Here is a 17,992-nt window from a genome sequence, read left to right as displayed (position 1 = left end):
GGAAATCTCTAATGAGATCCCTAGGTAAAAGACTGCAATACTTCCCCTATATGGAACTCAACTATTTGGAAAACTACCTTATTTTGAATATAAGTTATGAAAAGCAAAGGAAAAAAAGAGATTTTCTCACTAGAGTGCAAAGCCTTCATAGGAGGGCTCTGTTGGCCCCTCTCAGACACCATACTTACTCTCTTTTTAAATTACTATAAAATATTCCCAACATACAATGCAAAATGTTAATATCGGATACAGAGCATAAATTTGTTTTCTGGTTTCCAAATTACCAACATATTGGAAGAAAATTAGAACTGATGTCTTATGGGGCAGCCCAGGTGGCTCAGCGGTGTAGCACCACCTTCAGCCCAGGGCGTGATCCTGGAGACTCAGGATCCAGTCCCACAGCAGGCTCCCTGCATGGAACCTGCTTCTCCCTCTGCCTGTGTCTCTGCCTCTCTGTCTCTCTCTCTCTTTCTCTCTCTGTGTCTCTCATAAATAAATACATTTTAAAAATCTTTTTTTTTTAAGGTTTTTATTTATTTATTCATAGAGACACAGAGAGAGAGAGAGGCGCAGACACACACAGGCAGAGGGAGAAGCAAGCTCCATGCAGAGAACCCGATGTGGGACTCGATCCTGGGTCTCCAGGATCACGCCCTGGGCTGCAGGCGGCGCTAAACCGCTGTGCCACTGGGGCTGCCCACATTTTAAAAATCTTAAAAAAACAAAACAAAACAAAACTGATGTCTTATGCCACAGGCAGGGGCCCTAACACACAAGAAAGGAAACAAATTATAAAAAGTGAACAAACATAGGTACGCCTAGGTGGTTCAGTGGTTAAGTGTCTGCCTTCAGCTCAGGTCATGATCTTACGGTCCCTGGTCATGATCCTGGAGTCCTGGGATGGAGCCCCATGTCTTGCTCCCGGCTCAGTGGGGAGTCTGCTTCTCCCTCTCTCCCTCACCTCACTAGAGCTCTCTCTCACTCACTCGCTTTCTCTCCCTCTCAAATATATAAATAAAATCTTTTAAAGAAGTGAACATGTTTTTGGTAGAATGACAAATCAGAGGGATATTAGTCCTATCTTTGGGATATATTTCCAGATCACTTTAGCCATTGGCATCCTACTTTACAAAGATATGACCAAGATGATGAAGTACCTTGAAACAAAGTAATGAGAGCAGCTGAGGGAACTAGCATTATTTAGCTTAGAGGATGGAGAAGAAAATGGTAACTTCAAATATCTGATGTGCTTCCAAAATACATATATTTCAGTAACCCCAAATGGAAGTAGACATCACATTTATATTATATTTTAAATAAGTTCAATATCATAGAAAGGAGTTTCTAGTAATTAGAGCTATCTAAAATATAATGGGCTGCCATATAAGGTAATAAGCTTCTCACTGCTGACTTATCTCTTGATTTCCAGAATCATAAATTATTGCCTGTCTGCTATTTCTACTTCAAGGGCTAAAAGGCATATCAAACTAAGCATAGCCAAAACAGAAGTACTGGTTCCACTTCCAAATCCCCAGATCGTTTCTTTTCTTCCTTCCTTAGTATTATCCATCATATTAAAATTATCACTATTCATTCTTTGGCAAAAGCCAAAATGCTAGGAGCTCTTCCAGATTTCTCTTTCCCATACCTTGCACATTTAACACAGTAGCAAGTTGTTTTTTTTTTTTTAAGATTTTATTTATTTATTCATGAGAGACACAGAGAGAGAGGCAGAGACACAGGAAGAGGGAGAAACAATCTCCCCACAAGAAGCCCGATGTGGGACTCGATCCCAGACCCCAGGATCACATCCTGAGCCAAAGGCAGAGCTCAATCACTGAGCCACCCAGGCATCCCAACACAGTAGCAAGTATTATTAGCTGTCAGTCCAAAATATACCCAGATATCTTCCATTCTCTACTGCCCTACCCTTGTCAAAACCATCATAATTTATCACTTGATCTATTGTAATAAGTCTTTCTCTTTTGAAAAATTTTATTTACTTTTTAAAAGTGATCTCAATTCCCAGCATGGGGCTCAAACTCACAATCCTGAGTTCAAGAGTCACATGTTTTACTAACTGAGCCAGCCTGGTACTCCTGCAGTCAGTCTTTTGATCAGTCTTACTGATTCAACCTTATTCTCCCAGAATTCATTCTTCAGAGAGTTATCAAAACTATATCTGGCCCCTAACTCTCTTTTCTGCCTTATTTCTACCACTATTCCCCTGATTCACTAAGCTCCAGCTGTATTGGGTCTTTTTCTGTCCCTCTATTACATTAATTTCATTTTTGCCACAGCGCCTGCCTGGAGATGTCTTCAATTCCTTCTTGTCATTCAGGTCTGAGCTCAAAGCCTGTTCTTCAGAGAGGCCTTCTTTGAGTAGACTATGTTGCTTTTCTACCCACCCATCATTTATCATATCTCCCTGTTTTAATTTTCCTCATAGCTCTTATCATTATCTGAAATTACATCCTTAGTTATTGTCTGTCCCCTTTCATCAGGGAACTTGCCTATCAATATTATTTGACCATACTCTTAATGTCTAGAAGGAACTTGATACATAGTAGATGCTCAATTAATATTTGTTGAATAAATGGATAATCAAATAATAATATAGATGAACTGAATTAACTTCTTACATTTGGTAGGAAATTGAATTGGATAATTACACATTACTGAGCTTTATTAATAACTCAGTGGGATTGAGGACTGGGAATTTATTTAATTAAGAAATTTTTATTTATTTGAGAGAGAGGAGAGAGAGAGAGAAAACCAAGCAGAGGGAGGGGCAGAGCAAGAGGGAGAGAGAGAATCTCAAGCAGACTTTGCATGGAGTGTGGACTGTGTTGTGGGGCTCAATCCCATAACCCCAACATCACAACCTAAGGCAAAATCAAGAGTCAGATATTTAATCAACTGAGCCACTCAGGTGCCCCAATAACTGTGCATTTATAACAGTATCAATCCTCTCCCTAGTTCTTTTTTTTTTTTTTTTTTTCCTCTCCCTAGTTCTGTTCACTTTTTTCAGCACCCTGGATGTAGTATCGAGGAAGTCTAAACCAATCCTGGGGATTTTTCAGGTGAGTGAATCAGGACTACGGGGCAAGACTTAGGAATCTGGCATTTGAAGACATCTCCAGGCAGGCCTTGTGGCAGAAATGGAGAGATAGAAAAAATAATCAGACAACCAAGCAGTTATCTTCAGAGGGTTAAGTATAGGAAATGACATCTCTCTACAGGAGTATTGCTCAAGATATTAAGGTACAGAAAAAACACTTCATTCAGAGAAACAAAGCTTTGCCAGCCTTTTCAAACTCCAATATAATCCCTGTTTTCCTCATTTACCCAGATGACCAGACCACATGCTTTTTTAGAAAATGGATTTTGTTAATTGTCATTCCTTACCCTCACCTCACCCTTAATCCATTCACTCTAAAATCCTGCCTGTTTTAGAAATTTCTATCTTTTTCTCCATATCTTATCCTCACTATGGTCCAGGACACTGTTCCATCTATTATTCCCAGTTCTGCCTTAAAATTTTCACTTTCTGCTTGTCCTTTCCTGTGGCCAGTGGGATTCTAAAGTACCTCTATCCTAAAATACTTTCATTCTTCCTATACCTCAACTTTTCTAAAGTACTCTGTCAAGGTACACTGTTGAATTCCTCCAAAGAGTGATCTATACTCTCTGTTTCTATTTCTTTCCCTACAATCAGTATCAACTTATTTCAGAATAGCTAGTGGTCTGCATAGAAGTCCATACCTCTATATGAAATTACATACCTGCTACTCACAGTATCTTTGGTATGACTGGAATTTCATTTACTTTATGAAATAAGGTTATGGCCTATGCCTACATGCTTGGGAGAAGGTATAATTTCCCTCAAAAAAGTAGACATTCTTCCATTTGTTTTATTTATTTATTTATTTATTTTTTCATTTCTTTACATTTTTTTACATTCTTCCATTTGAAGAGAAGTAGTAGGTCTATAAAATGAAACCAGAACTCTTATACATGTATATATAAGAAACTGGACCATGTTCCCTTAGACTGAGTTTGATGTGTTTGAGGACCCTCCCAAGAGGTACAAGGTTGGCCTCTGATACATGGAACTAGGCTAGGAGCTTCTCAGCAAGATAGGTCTTCCATGAACCACTTCACTGAAAGAGAAGTATCTATTACTCATAACTCATAACTCTTGTAATATTCTTTTTCTCTTATCTCCTGGTCTTTGGAAAATCTTGCAACAACATTCCAGGCTAATCTCGGTTGTATTAAGTATTGGAGTATAGAGACAGAATCAGAGAAAAAGAAAAGCATTCTGCCCTCCTTGTGCTTCTTCCTTGAGGTTACCAAGATGGTAGGTAGTCTTTAGCAATAATTTCCAAAGAAAAAATGTTTTTGCTTGAAGGTTCAAGCACTTCTCTCCACATTCCATTCCAACCTCTCTACTGAAGCTTCAGTTGCAAAAGACATAAATAACCTAACCTTCTTAGCTCTTGTCCAATGCAACCTCTTTTCATCATTTAAACTGTTAATGAGCCCCCCAATATCTCTCAGTTCCAATACAATTTTCTAGGTAGTCTTTACCTTTTCTGATTGTTTGTTCTACTTTTTTTCCTCTTGGTTCTTCTTCCTCAATGACTCTTAAACAACAGGTTCATCTTTGAACAGCTTCTCGTGTTCTCAACTTCTCTCACAGAAGGGACTTCAAAATTTGGTTTTCATTCCAAACATTCTTTTGAATTCCAGACCAAATTTATAATTACCTGCTATGAATCTCCCCCTGGATATCCTATAAGTACCTCAAGCTCAACATGCTCAAAACTCATCTTACAAATCTGCTTCTGCTTTTTCTCCCCTAATTGATTTCCCCCTTGGGTTAATGGGATTACTAATTACCTAGTTCCTAAACTAAGATTTCTGATGCTTCTATCTCCTTCACTTTCCAGCTGTCAAGTACTTTCAAATCCGCTTTCAAAAAATGTCCCTCAATACTGGACAAGATCAAATTTTATTTTGAAAATGGTGCTGTTTACAACTAGATATCCATTAATGTAAGAATGAAGTTGGGCCTCTTCCTTACACTATACATAAAAATTAACTCAAAATAGTTCACATATCTAAATGTAAACCTTTATGACCTGGGTCAGATGAAACTTTTTGTGATATAATATCAAAAGTACAGGTAAGGAAAGAAAAATGAAATAAATTGGACTTCATCAACATAAAAGTTTTGTGTTTGAAAGAATACCATCAAGAAAGGAAAAGAACAACCTATACAGTGTGAGAAAATATAATTCATATATCTGATAAAGAATATATCTAGAATATACAAGAATTTACAATGTGGGGGGCGGGGGTGCACCTGGATTGGTTCAGTTGGTTGAGCATCTGACTCTTGATCTCAGCTCAGGTCTTGACTCAGGGTTGTGAGTTCAAGCCTCATGTTGGGCTCCATGCCCAGCGTGGAGCCTACTTAAAAAAAAGAAAAACAAAACAGAATTTACAACTTGGGAAACCTGGCTGGCTCAGTCAGTAGAGCACACAACTTACGATCTTGGGATTGTGAGTTTGAACCCCACACTGAGCATAGACCTCAGGAAAGAGAAAGAAAGAAAAAACAGAAAAAAAAGGAAAGAAAAAGGAGAAAGAAAGGAAGAAAGAAAGAAGAGGGAGGGAGGGAGGAAGAAAGAAAAAGAATTTACAACTTAACAAAAAGATAATCCAATTAAAAAATGGGCTAAGTACTAGAATAGACATGTCTCCAAAGAAGATACACAAATGGCCAATAAGGAAAAAACATCTTTAGTCTTTGAGGAAATGCAAATTGAACTCATACGCAGATGCCAATTAACATGCACTAGAATAGCTGTAATAAAAAAGACAAAATAATAATTATTGTTCCAAAGATAAGGAGAAATGAGAACCTCACAATTGCTGGTGGGTATGTAAAATGGTGTGGTGCTTTGGAAAATAGTTAAATAGAGTTACTATATGACCTAGCAACTTCACTCCAATATATATGTTCAAGGGAACCGAAAACCTATGTCTACATAAAAACATACACAAGAATATTCATAACAGCATATATTCATTATAGTAAAAAATGGAAGAAACCCAAATGTTCATTTAGTGATCAATGCATAAATGAAAGCAGTATAAGCATCATATAATTAAATATTATTTATTCATAGAAGTAATGAAGTACATGTTATATAACATGGATGAATCCTGAAACATCACGCTAAGTAAAAGAGGCCAGTCACAAAGGTCATGCATTTTATGATTCCCTTCATGAAATGTCCAAAATAGGCAAATCCATAGAGACACAAAGTAGTTTAGTGGTTGCCAGGGGCTGAGGCTGAGAGAGGTTAAAGAGGAATGCAGAAAGACTGCTAATGATCATGGGGCTTCTTTTAGGGATAAAATGTTCTAAAATTGATTAATAGTTACATATCTCTGTGAATATACTAAAAGCCCTTGAATTGTAACACTTTAAGTAGGAGAATTATATGGTAGGAACTCTATGTCAATAAAACTGCTACATTAAAAAAAAAAGAGTCCCTCAAATCCATCTTCTATTCCCCATGCTCATAGTCACTGCTTAATATGCAGTGAATATTAACTAGTCTCAGCTTCCTCACTTTTCTTAGTATAATCTTAAACCTCACATCACTATAGTTGCCTTTTTAAAAGATTTTATTTATTTATTTATTTATTGAGAGAGAGAGAAAGAGAGAGAGAGAGCAAGCTAGAGAGCTTGGGGGTAAGGAGGAACAAAGCAGACTCAGAGCTAAGTACAGAGCCTCACTCAGGACTTGATCCCATGACCCTGAGATCATGATCTGAGCCAAAGTCAAGTGTCAGACACTTAACCCATTGAGCTACCCAGGTGCCCCTATAGTTGCTTTTTGAAATACAGATCTATTCTAAGCAAAATATGTAACATGCAAATTATAAAGGATAAACCTTATAAATATGACCACATAAAATCAAAACTTTCTATTGTGATAAAACATCACTAAATTTTAAAAAATTGGCAAAGAAGTGTGCAACTCATAGGACAAAGGCTTAATTTTCATAATATACAAAGACATCTTTCAGAGCAATAAAAAAAAGTGAACAATAAAAGACAATAATAGCCTAGCACAGGAACAAGCATTCCTACGGGAAGAATTAGTAATGGCCAAAACAAAAAAGACATCCAAATTTAGTAACAAAACACATGAGAATAAAAAGGGTTTTGGTTTGCTTTGTTTTGTTTTGTTTCCCCTACAGAGACTGGTAAAAAATTATGATGACTGACTATACCCAAGCCTGGCTTAAGTTTTAGAAAACAGGCGCTTGGAATAAATGTAAAATCTGTGACCTTTTTAGACAGCAGGTTGAGGATATCTACTAAAATGTGAATATTTATACTCTTTGACCCATGATTTCTACTGTGCAGGTATCCCACAAAATACTGTCACAGTACAATAAAGTACAAAGGTGACCACTGCAGCACAGAGTTGGGAGGAAAAGTTTGGAAACAAGACAAATGTTTAAGAGAGTTTGTGTTTTAAAAATTGTTGCCTAGGGCAGCCCCAGTGGCGCAGCAGTTTAGTGCCGCCTGCAGCTCAGGGCGTGATCCTGGAGACTCCGGTTTGAGTCCCGCGTTGGGCTCCCTGCATGGGGCCCGTTTCTGCCTCTCTCTCTCTCTCTCTCTCTCTGAATGAATAAATAAATAAATCTTAAAAAAATAAAAAAATAAAAATAAAAATTGTTGCCTATAATGTCATCTTGCACTGTTACTCCCCCTTACCTGTTATCACTGTTACAACATTGATATTTTTTTTCAATTTCCCAGGAAATACCAAGCTCTGTTGCACCTTAATGCCCTATAAATATGTTCCCTCTGCCAAGAATGCTCTTTTCTTCCACAGCTAGCATATTCTTTTAGATCTCATTTTCAATGTTACTACTAAGAAAGGCCTTCTCTAGTCACTCTTCCTAAAGAAGAACCTCCTCTGTTAATTTCTGTTTTAAGTGATTGTGGCTTTCTTCCATGCCCAGCTTGGTATCTGCTGTAGATTGGGCTTTCAATAACTGTAACATGAATGGTATAGCTACCAATAAAATACTATGTCATTATTAAAAAGAATAAAATATAACTACATATATTGACTTGAAAATGTGCCTAGGTATATATGTTTCTTCACTGTCTATTGTACTCTTTTTTTTTTTTTTTTCAAGTAAGCTCTATACCCAACATGGGGCTCAAACTCACAACCCTGAGATCAAGAGCCTCATGCTCCCTTGACTGAGCCAGCCAGGTATCCCTCTTCACTGTGTGTTTTTTTTTTTTTAATAATATATGTTTATTGGGGATCCCTGGGTGGCGCAGCGGTTTAGCGCCTGCCTTTGGCCCAGGGTGCGATCCTGGAGACCAGGGATCGAATCCCACGTCAGGCTCCCAGTGCATGGAGCCTGCTTCTCCCTCTGCCTGTGTCTCTGCCTCTCTTTCTCTCTCTGTGTGACTATCATAAATAAATAAATAAATAAATAAATAAATAAATAAATAAATAAATAAATAAATAAAATCTAAAAAAAACATAAAAAAAATAATATATGTTTATTGTAAAAAAAAGTAAAAAAATAAAGAGTAAAAAGTAAAAAGATATACACTGCATTCCTATTCTTTTTTTTTAAAGATTTTATTTATTTATTCATGAGAGACACAGAGAGAGAGAGAGAGAGAGAGGCAGAGACACAGGCAGAGGGAGAAGCAGGCTCCACGCAGGGAGCCTGACGTGGGACTTGATCCTTGATCCCAGGACTCCAGGATCACGCCCCGGCCCAAAGGCAGATGTTAAACCACTGCACCACCCAGGGATCCTTTTTTTTTGTTTATTCATGAGAGACACAGAGAGAGAGAGAGAGAGAGAGAGAGGAGAGAGGCAGAGACACAGGCAGAGGGAGAAGCAGGCTCCATGCAGGGAGCCTGATGTGGGACTCGATCCCAGGACTCCAGGATCACCCCCGGGCCAAAGGCAGGTCCTAAACCGCTGAGCCACCCAGGGATCCCTGCATTCCTATTCAATGTCAAGATTAACTATGGTTAAACTTTGGGGGTGTACATACACGATACATGTACACACATTATAGATGAATACATATACATGCTCTCTGTATATTATGTATAATTTAAAAAATGGTTTTATATAAATACATATATCATTTTACCATTCTGATATTTTTTCACTCAACAATGTATCACACATATTCTTTTATATCAGAACATGTATATATGCTACACAGTGGCCCATAATATGGTAGTGGACACCATAAGTTTATTGCCATTGCAAATAATGCTGCAATAAACATCTTTATGCATTTATCCTTGTGAATTTCTGAAAGAGTTTTCTAGGAAAAAATTTATACATATGAAATTGCTACTTTAAAGGTAGATACGTTTTAAATTTTGAAAGAACTGGAAGGTTTCCCTTTCCTAAAGTACTAATTTTTATTCCACACCAAGGATGTAAAGAGTGTCTTATTATATCTCCACCAAAACCAAATATTGATAACTTTTTCTTTTTCCTGAAAAAGAGCTAGCACACATATAAGAAACCAGGGGAGAGGAGGCACAGAGGGAGAAGGAAGGAAAGTATCTTAAACAGAATCCCCATGGAGCCCGATGCAACTCGAGCCTCAGTCTCATGACCTGAGCTAAAATCAAGAGTCAGACACTTAACTGAACCACCAACACCCCTTGATCATTCTTTTAAATTTGTCCGGTCTCATAGGTAAAAATAGGATATCATTTCTATGCTGGTTATTATTAATGAAGTAGAGTACATTTACATATGGTCATGTTTTTGTTGTAGTTGATATTTATGTGATCTATCTCCTCATAGACGATACTCACTATGGGGTGCGTGGGTGGCTCAGTTGGTTAAGCATCTGCCTTTGGCTCAGGTCATGATCTCAGGATCTTGGGATGGAGCCCCAACACATCCAGGCCCTTGTCCCACTCCCACTCCCACCCCCCACTTTTCCCATCCTTGCTTGTTTGTACATGCACTCTCTGTCTCATATAAATAAATAAAATCTTTAAAAAAAACAAGAAGGGGGGATCCCTGGGTGGCGCAGCGGTTTAGCGCCTGCCTTTGGCCCAGGGCGCGATCCTGGAGACCAGGGATCGAATCCCACGTCGGGCTCCTGGTGCATGGAGCCTGCTTCTCCCTCTGCCTGTGTCTCTGCCTCTCTCTCTCTCTCTCTGTGTGACTGTCATAAATAAATTTAAAAAAATTATTAAAAAAAAAATAAAATGGTGAACTTAATGGATAAATGTTGTGTGTGTCCTGACTGCTCCACTGATTAGCCGTGCCCCCGACTCTTTGCCTCCCCTTGAGCCTCCCTATTCCCTGAGATACAACAATATTGAAATTAGGCTACTCAATAGCCCTATGATAGTCTCTAAGTGTTCACCTGAAAGGAAGATTTGTTAGTCTCTCACTTTAAATCAAAGCTAGAAATGATTAAGCTTAGTGAGGAAGGCATGTTGAAAGCTGAGATAGGTCTCTTGCACCAAACAATTAGCCAAGTGGTAAATACAAAGGAAAAGTTGAAGGAAGTGAAAAGTGTTATTCTAGTGAACACAGACATGATAAGGAAATGCAACAGCTTCATTGCTGATATGGAAAAAGTTTTAGTGATCTGGATAGAAGATCAAACCAGCCACAACATTCCCTTGAGCCAAAGCCTAATCCAGAGCAGGGCCCTAAATCTCCTCAATTCTAGGGAGGCTGAGAGAGGTGAGGAAACTGCAGAAGATGTCTGAAGCTAGCAGAGGTTGTTCATGGGGTTCAAGGAAAGAAGCTGTCTCCGTAACATGAAAGTGCAAGGTGAAGCAGCAAGTGCTGATGTAGAAGCTGCAGCAAGCTATCCAGAAGATCTAGGTAAGATCTTTAATAAAGGTGGCCACACTAAACATTTTCAATGTAGACAGACAGCCTTCTATTGAAAGAAGATGCCATCTATGACTTTCATAGCTAGTGAGAAGTTAGGCCTGGCTTCAGAGCTTCAAAGAACTGGCTAATGTTAGCAGATAATGCCACTGGTGACTTTAAGCTAAAGCCAATATTCATTCACCATTCTGAAAATTCTAGGGCCCTTAAGAATTATGCTAAATGTACTCTGCTTATGCTCTATAAATGGAACAGCCTGCATGACAGCATGTCTGTTTACAACATGGTCTACTGAATATTTTAAGCCCACTGTTGAGTCCTACTGCTCAAAAGAAAAGATTTCCTTTCAAATATGACTGCTCATTGACAATACACCTGGTCACCTAAGAGCTCTGATGGAGATGTCCAATGAGATTCATGTTGTTTCATGGCTGCTAATATAACATCCATTATGCAGCCTATGAATCAAAGAATAAGTCTACTTCAAGTCTATTATTATTATTTTTTAAAATATATATATTTATTTATTTGAGAGAGCAGGGGGAAGGGCTGAGGGAGATGAAAAGAGAGAATCTCAAGCAGACTCCCTGCTGAGCACAGAGCCTAATGTGGGACTTGATCCCAAGACCTTGAGATCATGACCTAAGCCAAATTCAAGATTCGGATGCTGAACCAACCAAGCCACCCATGTGCCCCTCAAGTCTTATTGTTTAAGAAATGCGTTTTGTGAGGCTAACATAGCTAATAGTTAACATAGATAGTGATTTCTCTGATGGATCTGGGCAAAGCAAATTGCAAACCTTCTGGAAGGGACTTATTTTAAGATTTAATTATTTTGAGAGAGGAAAAAAAAGAGGGAAAGAGAAAGAGACTGTGTGTGTATGTGAGTAGAGGGAGAGAAGAATCCTTAAGTAGACCCCTCACTGAGCCCAGAGTCTGATGTGGGGCTGGATCCCAGGACCCTGAGATTGTGACCTGAGCCAAAAGCAAGAGTTGGATGCTTGACTGACTGAGCCATCCAGGTGTCTCAGGGATTCACCATTTTGGATGCCATTAAGAACATTTATGATTCAAGGGTCCTTAGTGGTTCGGTTGGTTGAGCGTCTGACCTTTGGCTCGGGTCATGATCCCAGGGTACTGGGTTTGAGGCCCACATCAGGCTCCCTGCTCAGCAGAGAGTCTACTTCTCCCTCTCCCTCTGCTGCACCCCTTTCCTCCTGTTGAAGATGTTGTGAAGATGGATGAAATGACAACAAAGGATTTAGAATATTACATAATCTTAGCTGATAAAGCAGCAGCAGGGTTTGAGAAGATTGACTCTAATTTTGAAAGAAGTTCTACTATAAGTGAAATGCTATCAAACAGCATTGCACACTACAGAGAAATCATTTGTGAATGGAAGAGGCCAACAATGGGGGTTAGACTTCACAGTTTTATTATTTTAAGAAATTGCCACGGGGTACCTGGCTGGCACAGTTGGTAGGGCATGTGACTCTTGATCTGGGGTCTTAGGTTCAGGCCCCATGTTGGGCCTAGAGGAAAGAAGCAAGAAAAAAGAAAAGAAAAGAAGAGAAGAGAAGAAGAGAAGAGAAGAGAAGAGAAGAGAAGAGAAGAGAAGAGAAGAGAAGAGAAGAAGGGAGGGAAGGAGGAAGGAGGGAAGGAAAGAAAGAAGGAAAAGAAAAAAAGACGGGATGGTGCTTGGGTGGTTCAGTAGGTTAAGCCTTTGCCTTTGGCTCAGGTCCTGATCCCAGGGTCCTGGGATTGAGTCCTGTGTCAGGCTCCCTGCTTAATGGGGAGTCTGCTTCTCCCTCTCCACTACCCATCTCCCCTGCTTGTGTTCTCACTCTCAAAGAAATAAATTCTCTTAAAAAAAGAAAGAAATTTCCACAAACACTCCAGTCTTTAGCAACCACCACCCTGATCAAGTCATCAGTTATCAATATCAAGGCAAGACCTTCTACCAGGAAAAAGATTACCCCTCGTTAAAAGTTCAGATGATGGTTAGTGTTTTTAAGCAATAAAGTATTTTTTTTGCAATAAAGTATTTCTTAATTAAGATATGTACATTGTTCTTTTAACATAATGCTAGTATACACTTAATAGACTATGGTACAGTGTACACAAAACTTTTATATGCACTGGGAAGCCATAAAATTCATTTGACTTGCTTTGTTGTGATATATGTTTTATTGTGCTGATCTAGAACTGAACCTGCAATATCTGAGATATGTCTGTATTAGCTAGGCAATTTGTTTAAGTAGTGCTATTTGTTTTGAAGAAAAGTAATTCATTCTCAACATGAGGGATGAAAGAAACAGGTAGAGTTGTCAGATTTAGCAAAAAACAGAATGCCATTAAAATTGAATTTCAAATGAATACTTTTTATAATATTAATACATTCATGCAATATTTGAGACATACTGATACAAAAAAACTATTTTATCTGGAACCCTAACCAGGTGGCCAAAGTTCCACCTCATAGGTTGTCAGGAGGATTAAGTCAGATAAAGTGGCAAAGTACCTAATACAATATCAATAAATAAAAGTTCTTGCCTCTCTGTAGGCTGAGGAATATGATACTAATAATTTTCAATTATTCATGTGTAGATTGTCTCAGCCACATAGCATACTTCTGGTTCATTTCTGTCTCCTCCAACCCCATCTATCTATCTCACCTACAGAAATGAAACATATTAAAAAATACTTATTATTGAGTGAAACACAATTATAAAAGGAAATCTGAACTGAACAGGGAGCCCAATGGTGGGTTTGATCTTAGGACCCCAGGATTATGACCTGAGCCACCCAGGTGCCCCTCAGATTTCTGATTTAAGATAATTATGTCAATTGTAATTGCATGCCAGTTGCAGTTCCTATTTATTTTCGGATGACAAGGCTTTTGGGTTTTGTTTGTTTGAAGATTCATTATCAACATCCCTCACTAGAATGTTACATTTACGTTTACATTTGATGAACCTACACTGGCACATCATTATCACTCAACACCCATAGTTCACATTAGGGTTTACCCCTGGTGTACATTATATGTGTCTGGACAAATATATAATGACTTGTATCTCCCATTACAGAATCATGCAGTGTAGTTTCACTGCCTTAAAAATCCTCTATGCTCCACCTACTCATCCGTTCCTTCCCCTCCAACCCACTTTTAATGAAATAATTTTCTAGATCTTCACCTTCAAGGTGATTCATAAGAAAAATATATTTCCTTTTCACATGTCCCACAGTTTTTTGCTTGAATGGGACTCCCACAATTGGAGGCCACCAGCTTTGACAATGTTCCATGCTATTTTCAAAGATGATTAAGGGAAGTGTGGGAAAAGGTCACAATGCCCACCAATGCATTCTTAGCAGTAGATCTGGCCAGGCCAGTTGCAGGTCATACTAGAAAGAACATTTCAAAACCTTCACGTGTTTCCATTCATAAAACAGCTTTTCTTAAGAATGTGCCTGGTTTTCCTTTTTTCTTTCCCACTTTTCACTGCTTTCTCCTGCTTTGCAAAAGAAAAGCATATCTCTAACCCATCTTAAATTTTTACTGTGGTGCAATAGGCAAAAACGGAGAGTGCACAGCTCCTGAGGGACAGAGCTATGGCATTCATTATGGCACTGAAGGGAAATATTAAAGCAGGCAATGCCTTATTTCATCCAGTGTTATTCAAAGTGTGATCAGCCATGGATGGACAATATCAGCATCTCCTGGGAGCTCAATAGATGAGCAAATTTTCAGCTCCACCCTAGACCTGCAGAGTCAGAACACCTGCAGGGTAGGACCAAGAAATCTGTATTAACAAGCCTTCCAAGGGAATCTTAATGTGGTAGTTTTAGAAGCATCAACAGGTAAGGAAATCCAATGCCCTTGTCTGTCTTAGAACTAAAAAGGAAGGGCCACCTGGGTGGCTCAGTTGGTTAAGTGTCTGCCTTCAGCTCAGGTCATGATGGGGGTCCTGAGGTGCAGCCCTGAGATCCAGCCCTGTGGCAGGCTCCCTGCTGAGTGGGAAGCATGCTTCTCCCTCTTTCTCTGCCCCTCCCTCTGCTCTCTCTCTCTCTCTCAAATAAAAATTTTTAAAAAAAGAATTAAGAAGGACGATGGTTGACACAGGGATATAAATTAAAATTTTTATTTGAAATAAAAAACTTAAAACCTTTTTCTGACAGAAAATATGAGTGGGCTTACTGGTTTGCCATTTAGTTTGTATTTCTACAAACTCAAGGAACTATGTCTCTATCCAAAGGTTTACATACACACAAATTTAAAAGGCCTGTGTGCATGGCTATGCAGTTGAGGGAGGGAATGGAGTCTGAAACCTGATTGTGCAGCTTCTTTGGGTAAGTAGAGCTGAAATATAGTCTGGAGTCCACTGGCCAGGCCCTGCTCTTCTGCTAAAAGGAGAGGGATCTTTTCTTTGCACAAGAGCACCATCCCTAGAAAATCTGTCCATTCTGCTTTTTTCCCAGAGGGTTATCTTTTCCAAATGTGCACAAAGGCACTGGAAAGTCCAGCAATAGCCCTCAAAGCACATATTTAACATATTAGATTGCAGAAAATTAATCCCTAGAAGCTATTTAAACATTAAAAAATTTTATTTTGGGACGCTAGGGTGGCTCAGCAGTTTAGTGCCTGCCTTTGGTCCAGTGCATGATCCTGGGGTTTCAGGATTGAGTCCTGCATCAGGCTTCCTGCGTGGAGTCTGCTTCTCCCTTTGCCTGCGTCTCTGACTTTTCTCTCTCTTTCTCTGTCTCTCATGAATAAATAAAATCTTAAAATTAAAAAAAAAATTTAAATGTTAATTTAAAAATGTGTGAGGAGGGTATAGAGTTTTCATAATTATTCAAAATTGGGAGTAAACAAGTTAAAAAAAAAAAAAGAAAGGAGAGGATCACTGCTTTTGCCTTTCTTTAGTATTGCTCTGGTGCCCACTTCCCACTGTATTACCGCAGGTTTGCAAGTCTCTTCCTTTCTCTGTGCTTCCTTTTTTTGGCTTTTACTTCTTCTTTCTTTTTAGATGACATACAATGTTGCATTAGTTTTAGGTGTACAACATAGTGATTCCACAAGTCTGTATGGCAGGCTATGCTCAACACAGTAAGTGTAGTTACCACCTGTCACCATACAACCTATTATAATATTATTACCTATATTCCCTACGCTGTGCCTTTCATCCCCGTGACTTATTCATTCCACACCTGGAAGCCTATATCTCCTACTCTCCTTCATCCATTTTTCCCATCCTTATACTCTCGTCCCTTTGGCAACCAAAAGTGGGATTTCTTTATTTATGGATCCATTCTGCCTTTCTTTGGTTTGTCTGTTTGTTCATTTGTGTGTTAGATTCCACATATAAGTGAAATCATTATGATATTTGTCTTTCTCTGACTTATTTCACTTGGTATAATACCCTCTGGTTCCATCCATGTTGTCACAAATGGCAAGATTTTATTCTTTTCTACAGCTAATATTTCATTATATATATTATACACATATGTTATACACATATAATATATATACCATCTTCATTTGCAAATATATTTTCCCATTCAACAGGCTGATGCAAAGGCTGATGTCAAAGAGATTACTGCCTATTTGTCCTACAGGAGTTTTCTGGCTGCAAGTCTTACATTTAGATCTTTAATCCATTGAGTTTATTTCTGTGTAAGGGGTAAGAAAGCATGGCCTTTACTTCTTACACATCATACTCTTATCTTGAGACCACTTCCTTTCATCTTCTTCCTGTCTTTTGCCTAAGTGTTCTCTTGAGGGCTTTGCCACTTCATTGCTAGGACCATGAGAACACTTCCAAGCCTTCCTAAATACACCAATCCCACACATTACTTGCCCCCACATCATTTATTCTTGTGCTAGATTTTCTTTTTTTTAAGATTTTATTTATTTATTGAGACACAGAGAGAGAGAGAGGCAGAGACAAAGGCAGAGGGAGAAGCAGGCTCCATGCAGGGAACCCGATGTGGGACTCGATCCCAAGTCTCCAGGATCACACCTCGGGCTGCAGGCGGCGCTAAACTGCTGCGCCACCCGGGCTGCCCCTAGTGCTAAATTTTTATTTCGAGGCCTTACAAACCGCAGTACTAGGGGAGGGTGCCACCTGGTGGCCTACTATTAAAGAGACCTGGCAACACCAGGGTGCTATTCACAACCTAGCAACAGGGCTTCAACAGGCGGATCCGCAAAAGCACCAAGTCGTGGGCGGCAAAGACAGCATGAAATCCCTCTTCTTTCGTAATAGCATTTTCTCTAACTGGAAATATCTTTCCAAAAATTTCTCCCCAAATTCTCTCACCTTTCAAAGTTTGGCATAAATGCCACTTTTTCCATGATCCCCCTTCTGAACTTCCAAGTTAGAGCATCTCACTCCTGTTAAAGTATTACAGACTGGTTCCACATTTCACTTATAATTCTTATGGAGCTCCACATTGCATATTCCAAACTATTTCTCAAAAACTCAGATCCTTTGAGGTACATGCCATCAGGATACTGTAATCATCTGCTGATATCCTGAGTTACTTCTCTTTTCTTGGAAATTTTATTTTATTTTATTTATTTATTTTTTTTCTTGGAAATTTTAAAACCTGATTCATTCTCTTGGTTACACCACTCCTACTATCATCATTCCTGGTGACTTTGTCATCCTTGGAAACAATGTGCTGGCCTCTCAGTTCCCTGTCCACTCATTTCCAGTCATCTTGTTTTCCAGCCCACCTCACTTACTCCCATGGTGACACCCCAGTCCAGGTCATTAATAATAAATGCATTCCTTCCAAAACCTCCATTTCTTGCATCTCACATTGACCATCGCCTCCTCTACAACAATTTCTTAATAGATACAGGATGTCTAAGCCATCAACCATAACAAGTTTTCAGTGCTGATCACTCTTCTTCTATTTTTACTTTCCGCATCACCCAACTTAAATTATTTCATCACTCTACACACTCCTTTGCACAAACTTGCAATTCCTTGGCACTTCTTCCCCTCCTATTGTATTCTTTGGAAAATCCC

At 38.9% G+C, this 17,992-nt stretch overlaps 1 protein-coding gene across 7 annotated transcripts in view; it reads right to left on the bottom strand.

Annotated features, from left to right (window-relative positions):
* Nucleotides 1-17,992, bottom strand: part of SLC2A3 (solute carrier family 2 member 3) — a 92,190-nt gene that overhangs the window by 58,541 nt on the left and 15,657 nt on the right. The gene's annotated exons all lie outside the window — the stretch shown is intronic.

Source organism: Canis lupus, chromosome 27 (genome assembly GCF_011100685.1).
Source record: "Canis lupus familiaris isolate Mischka breed German Shepherd chromosome 27, alternate assembly UU_Cfam_GSD_1.0, whole genome shotgun sequence".
In the NCBI taxonomy this organism is placed as follows: Eukaryota; Metazoa; Chordata; class Mammalia; order Carnivora; family Canidae; genus Canis; species Canis lupus.
This window is presented reverse-complemented; position numbering and strand designations above follow the sequence as displayed.